At 35.9% G+C, this 7,449-nt stretch overlaps 1 long non-coding RNA gene across 3 annotated transcripts; it reads right to left on the reverse strand.

Annotated features, from left to right (window-relative positions):
• Nucleotides 1-1,654: 1,654 nt before the first annotated feature.
• LOC147299608 (uncharacterized) lies at nt 1,655-4,849 on the reverse strand. 3 transcript variants are annotated; one of them, XR_015119944.1, is made up of 5 exons: nt 4,098-4,849; nt 3,114-3,175; nt 2,542-2,647; nt 2,234-2,395; nt 1,655-1,770 (listed from the first exon to the last, which is right to left on the reverse strand). It is a non-coding gene; the product is annotated as an uncharacterized LOC147299608 (long non-coding RNA). The 3 variants fall into 3 exon arrangements; XR_015119942.1 differs by lacking the exon at nt 3,114-3,175; XR_015119943.1 differs by lacking the exon at nt 3,114-3,175 and having other exon boundaries at nt 2,234-2,405.
• Nucleotides 4,850-7,449: the final 2,600 nt, after the last annotated feature.

Consider the following 7,449-nt stretch of genomic DNA (forward strand, 5'->3'; position numbering starts at 1 on the left):
TCCCTGCTTGCATCCAATTGAATCCCCATTAATTCTCTGCTTGCATATCCAATTGGAATTAAATCCCACTAAATCCCTGCTTGTTGCATCCAAAGTAATCCACAAATATTGATAACTCAAAAAGATCCATGAATTCATTAAATTGGAATTGGAGTTTACAAAGTCGATCATGATAACAAACCCATTCACACATCCCTTGCCAATTAATGTATAGCCCAAAAAATTATAAGTAACTTGATAACTACAAAAAGTACTTGTTGATTACAAAAACTATAAAGCTAGGGATGACATGGTCTAACCTAAGTAATCGTGCAAAGTCAGCCATATAAATACCAAAATATCTGACTTTGCAAGATTAGCTAGTCAATGAACTGCTCCCATCATAATATTGCATGTCTACACAGCCTAGCCAGTTAGCTATACAAAATATTTACCAAAAAATGCTTGTTAAACTCAGCCAGCGGACTTAGGGAAGTGAGGAGTACGTATTGGATCTACATATAGCGCACCAGAAAGCCTGCCCATTTAGCACGTACTTCATCAAGCTGGTCCTGTGAGTAGGTGTGTCCTTTCTCCTTTCCCACTGAAATTAACCATGGAGTAACAAAGGGATTAACATAAGGGAATACACCAATAAGAAATTCATCATTTTTGTTTAATTAACCTTTTTTTTTTTTTTTAGTAATTGAATGAATCAATAAAAAAAAGGAGCAAGGGAAACCCCTGAACCAAAGAACAAACATACAAAGCAAGAACAAACCATCAAAATAATGATCTAAGTAACTTAAAAAACAAAATATAAAAGCTTAAATAAAAGAAAAGAACAAAGAAAGTATAATACAAAGAACCAAAGCCTTGTAGAACCTCCTTAGAATCCAGTAAGGTCTCTTGGAGTCCACCAAGATAGAACACAAAGAACCAAAGTCTTTGTAAATTTCAGAAAACACAAATTTGATTGATAATAAGTTGATAATTACAAACACTCAAGCTTCCCCTTTATAGGGAGGTTATAACACATACAATCAGCCAAGTTGCTGGTGGAAACACACAAGCCATCATGAGGAATTGATCATGGAAGGCCAAGACCTAACAAAGTAAGAGCAAACAAATAAAAGGGAAAATATACTTAGATTAAAGAAATGTAAAGGCAAGCTAAAGAAAGGATGAGATCGACAACCAAAGTTTTAAAATAGGAGCTACCTACCCACCCAAGATAAAGACAGCACTAAAGATAAGCCATTTTCGAAAATTCTGGAGAGGGAGTTGTTGGGGAAAAAAATGATAGGAAATGAAAAAAAGGTGGGAGATGACCAAAGAAGTGGGAAAGTAATGATAAAAGGGAGAGAGGATGATATAAAAAAAATGTGGAAAAAGGTCCATTTAGTGGACCTATGACCCATGACCCATCATCCCCCATCCTTCCCTTGCTTTTTAGGTCATTATTCCTTGCTTTTAAGGTTTTGTCATTAACAAATACTAGAAATTTTTTTGCACAAAAGTATGTGTCCCACTGCCAAACCCATATATTTGAAACAATATTTAAGTGAAAAGTTTAAAATTAATATACATAGAGAGAGAGAGGGAGAGAGAGAGAGAGAGAGAGAGAGAGAGAGAGAGAAGAGCTAGAGAGAGATACCCTTTGGGGTGCTAGCTGGTTCGATCAAAGCAATTCTAGCCCTAGTGATGATTCCAAATTGCCCAAGCCACCAGGAACAGCGTGGAACAGCTCTGAGTTTCGCTCTTCTGAACATGTCATGAGCTCACCCTTACCTGAAATTAATCCAAGAATTAAGTCATTAATGCAATATTGATATCATGATACTGCCAAAGATTTAATTTGAACATACATACCCACAACCACCAATCACCATGCATTAATCAAAATATATATTTGGCAGTAACCCACAACAACTTAATAATGTGATTGATGAGAATCATATTGTTGCATCATTTAGTAGGCATAACAAAAAAAAGCCCATGTGAAGGCATACATTAATTAATATGCTACAGTCCACACAGGAATGTCACATTAACTGCCTTTCTATTTGGACGTTTATACAAATGAAGATTAATTAGTTTAATGATCAAACAACAAATACACCACAATATATCTACTAAAATCATCATTTTCTTCGATCACAATGGTTGATATAAAATACTGACTTGAAAACCTAGCTTACAGAAAAATGATCTATAGAATAATTATATATATAAGAAAGTGTGAATGAATTACCTGTAACAACATCAAGCTCATGAACATTACTAATCTGAGGTCCATGGTTGAAAGCTTGGCCACTGATTCCAGCATTGGAAAGAGTTCCACCCACTGACAAGTACAAGTAGTCAGTCCACGACTTGGGCGCTAGCCCATTCTCCAGCGTTGCCCTCAACACATCTATCCACAACTCCCACCCTAAGCATCCATATACAAAGTTTAATTACTATATCTAATTTGGCATATAATACTCTTTTGCATGCACAATCATACTTACAAATGCATGCTTGTTTAAGCAATAATTAATAAATCTCGAACATGCTTACAAGAGTCATCAATGGTGGCAAGCAAAACTTAGTCCCTCTCCTGCTCCCACTTTCCTTTCACGATTTCAAGAATGACTTTTTGTAGTGATGCTCCCTTCACTGCAACCTGAAATCATACAAAAAGAAAAGTTACAAGTTGAAGTTTTCAAGGGACACTTGGGAAAAACCTTGTTACATATATTATACTGATAAAAAACAGACACAGCCAACCATCTATATGTTCATTTAAAACTTATTTCAGGAAACAATATTGTAATTACAAGAGCCTTGCAGCTAAAAATCAGAGAGGGTAACCAATATAAACCGTTTAATACTATCTTTTCCCTTCTTAATTTCTTCTATTGGTTAACCTTGAAACTGACAACATACCAGTGCAAAGAAAATGGTAGACAAGAAGGATTTGAGTACAAAGAGTGCAACAGTCAATGCAGCTATTGTCACAGAAACCCTTGCAAGTGGTCTCGGTATGGAATTTTAGCAGCCAAAAGAAAAATTTAAACAAAATATGACAAACTTTTGATTTGTACTAAAAGCAAGAAAAACACTTGAAATGGAAGACTCAAAGAACTTACGGGAACAAGATTGGTCCCTGCCTCAATTCCATCTCTCCCAACCTTCCATGCTGTTTGTACAACTATTTCACATAATTCAAACTGGTAGTTAAAACAAACTATCTTCTCGCTTTGAATGAGCAGGACAGCAGCAAATGCAATTCATTTGACGCAGAAAGCTAGAAAAATTCAAAATTTGATGTAAACAATGATTTAAAGAACAAACCAATGTTGTCCAGATGGTTAAAAAACTCAACAACTCAACCAGAAACCAAAAATCTTACCCCAACAATTCAAAGTTCTCACTCAAAATTAGCCAGCATAAAAAGGTGTTAATAGAAAAAGCCTTCTTGGGCCACTTTTCATTCAATTGGAAGTGAATCCTCAACAGAAGTGTTCCGTTGACGAAATAAGAAAAACCCATCAAGGGGGGATCCACAATCCACATGCAAACCAAACAACAAATGTAAAACAACCAAAATTGCCATAAGAAAATCACACTTGCTGCACATGACATCACATCAGTTGGCATTCACCCACCAAATATTAAGTTCTTATGAATTATGGATGATTATCCAGTTCCTTCACTTAAGAGTAATTGGCAAAGTAAAAGTCAAGTCAAGTATTTGTAAACGGTTTCATCTTGCATTACAGCTTCACTACTTCTGAAAGAGCCTCTGCTTTCCTCTCTTATAGAAATCAATAAATTTTCCTTCTATTTTTAGGCCATTCATTACAATTCATTTTTCCCAACACAATGAATTCATATGCAAAATTTTAATTCTACAAAATGCCATAATTTAATGGGAAACCAACATGATTTATACTGAAATGCCCAGTACCCCCATACTCACCACTACTGTTCACTTATACAATAGAAGGAAAAAAAAAAACCGGATTTAGAAATAAAAAAATTACATCAATCTACAAGAACACATTGGCCAGGAATATCATAAACAATTAAAAATTCAAAAAAATAGAAAACAGAGAAGAAGTGCAGCTAACCTTTGAAGAAGTTGGACTGTGCAGCGAATACTACAGGAATGGAACGAGAATTTCGAGTCCTGAGCCTCTTAATTTTTGAGAGGTGAGAGCAAACACTGCTTCTTCAACTCTAAAAAGGATTCCTAGGAACATAACTGGGAGTGGGTGAAAGCTAGGGTTTGATTCTTGTAACATTTTGGAGCAGAGTATGAGGTTATGCCGCATAGGCTATGCTGCAACATACCTGAACAACAACCAGTCATTACTATCTCTATTGGTTAACCTTGAAACAATAAGAATGTCATAGAAAACCCCAAACCCTCTCAACGAAAACCCCAAATAGCGAGCAGATCGAGAGAGTTTGAGAATCGCAAGCATATCGAGAGGGTTTGAGAGGAAGAGAGAGAGCAGATCGAGGGAGAAAGAGAGAGAGTAGATCGAGAGTGACAGAAACTCGATTAGACAGGGGGCTGAGCGTGAAAGTGATAGAGAGAAGGTGAGATACACGCAGGAGTGAACGATGCTGCAAAGTGAGGGAATAGAGGACGCGACGGTGACTCGGTGGCGAGAAGGAGAGGATGCGACGAGAAAGAGGGCAGCGAGAAAGGCAGTGAGAACTGAGGGTGAAGGTTGAGCTTCAATAATAAGAAAATAAGAAGAAAGAGCAGATTTATGGGTGTGTTATCTCTCAGAAGGTCGGGCTTGTGAGGTCGCTTGAGGTTAGGTGGGTGCTCTTGGAGCAGATGATGGGTTATCTCTCAGATCTCTTTTGGTTTTGGTAATAAACATTGCTGGGTTTATGACTTAAGGGTGGGAACAATGAACATTGAGAGGGAAAGTGAAAATATCGAAGGACGGCAACAAGTTCAGTGCACAATCAACTTTTTTAATGAAATTACTGTAGACCGGTTTTTTCATTTTCTTTCGCTTACACAATGGTCGCAACTTAAAACCATTGTGTAGGAAAAATCAAAAAATTTACCCCTCTCAAAACCATTGGATTTCATGCATAAATACAACAATTTTTTAAAAACCGTTATCTGTTAAAACTACACAACAGTTTTAAAAGAACCGTTGTGTAGGTAGTGTCGTCTATTAGCATTATTGTAGTAGTGGTATGCTCTTTGATTTCTTTCATTTTGTTACTGCTGTGTTTTTCTTTCACGATATGTCGTATTATCACTTTTTTGTTGTCCATTTATTTGCTGAATCTTTTATTGTCCTCAGTTAATTTCAATTAGTTAATTGCATTTTGATCTCTCGCTGCCATTGGAAACCCTAGAGTTTTGTGTTAGGTGCGTGGTGTGGCAGTCGTCTTCTAGTTGTATATGCTTCTGCGTCTTTTTATACAAGTATATAATAAATTGAATCAACTCTTTTATTCGAGATTGAACATTTATCGGCTATTTATATTCTTAATCCTAATCTTAATCTTAATTTGAATCTTAATCCTAATCCTACCTAATAAAGAATAAACACTTTTCTTTTTTCCTTATACAGCGGTGGAAATGTGGAATCGAGTGGCCAGATCAGTTGGACCTAAATACACTCATAGCCCTATAGCCTATAGGCCCAACACAGGCCCACCCAAGCCCAGTAGGTAAGCTCATTAAGGTAATTCTAGAAGAGTGATACTGTCTCAGTACAAGCAGGTTTACCCAAGTAATTCCCTTAGTATAATTAATAATTGTTATAAAATTACTATTTGGTCATTGTGCGAATTATTAACTTTGGAGCTTTATCTCACACGATTCGATCTTGGATTTTGCTCACCCCCTTCGTGATTTTCGTCGATCTGAATATGGAGATAAGTCCTTTTGATCTCTGGTTGATTTTGAATCTGATTTCTTCATCAATTTGGTTTATTTGATCAGTTGCTCATTGTTTCGACTGTTTTAGGGATTTGGTTTTGATTGTCATTTTGAATATGTTTTCTTCATCAATTTGGTTGATTATGACTTTTAATTGATCAACTTGCTTCGAGCTTTTAGGGATTTGGTTTTGATTTTGATTTTAAATTTTTTCTTTCTGTGATTTGTTGCAATAGATTCTTTTATTAGTTTGATCTGCGGTTTTAAATTTTTTCTTTTCTATCTTTGTTAATGATATATTTCTGCATTGTTTTAGTTTTGCATAATGTTTTAAGTGCTACTACTGGACAATTACAAAGTTAGGGTTAGTAGTTAGGTTTGGCACTTCATGTCAAGGACTGGAAATGGAATGGTGGAGAAGAATGTGTACGTTGACTTTTGGACCTATAGAGATTTAACCCATATGATAGAATGACGGGTTGAAATGTTGATAACTATACTGTACTTCTGCTTTAGACTTCAGGTGTTCTTGGTTTGAGTGGCCAGTATGTAATTTTTAATTTTCAGTTGATGACTTCATGAAAGCTTCATTATACTAAGCAAGCGGTGTGATTTTTGACTTGTCATTTGTGACTGTCAATGAGCAGTGACAATCATAGTTAAGTTACGACTGCATGACAATGAAACTACACAACTCAATCAATAAAATGCACATAAAAGAATGAGAAAAGCCAATGTAACCCTGATATAGAATATCTTAATACTACACAAATGGAACTACACAACTCTTAGTTTCGGATATAGAAAGATAAAGATGAATTTCAAGTTGTTCTGCTTGATAGTCACAGGTTAAATTTCCTTCTTAGAGTGTATACATTTAATGTATTTGTTTAATGCAAATCCCTTTTTTGTGTGAACTTTTATGTTAAACATCAAGGTATTTTATGTTAAACTTAGCTTTTCTGAATCTCATTCACAACTTCAGATTTTGTTAATTGGTTGTTATATTTAGATTTTCTGAATCCCACCCCCACCCCCACCCATCCCCTCCTCTCCCCTCCCCTCCCCACCCATCCCCTCCCCTTCTCGCCCTCACCCAGCCCTTCCCCTTCCCGCCCCCACCCAGCCTTTCCCCACCCATCCCCGCCCCCCGCCCATCCTCCCCCTCTCCCTGCCCCAACCCCGTCGCACCTCCATAGAAATCATAAGATTTCCATAGAAATCATCATTAAGAAAGCTTTTATTAAGATAAAAAGATATAAAATAAAATAATAAATGATGTTAGTGATATAACGTTTGATTTACAAGAATTGTCTTGCAAACTTACGTGGTGGTCATTACTCATTAGTGAATGACACATAACAAAAGAGATAATGTAATAAATAGTGTGATGAATGTGACATTTTATCTTTTTGCATAGGTAAGAGTTTTCAAAACAATAAAAAATATTCTCTCTACATTAACCAGGTCAAAGTAATAAAAAAATTCTTAATATTTTTATTAGTTAATGTCCAAAAATAGCACGAATAATTATATACTTATGATCGAGTTAGAAACTTCAA

This window comes from Dryas octopetala, chromosome 1 (genome assembly GCF_963921425.1).
Source record: "Dryas octopetala chromosome 1, drDryOcto1.1, whole genome shotgun sequence".
In the NCBI taxonomy this organism is placed as follows: Eukaryota; Viridiplantae; Streptophyta; class Magnoliopsida; order Rosales; family Rosaceae; genus Dryas; species Dryas octopetala.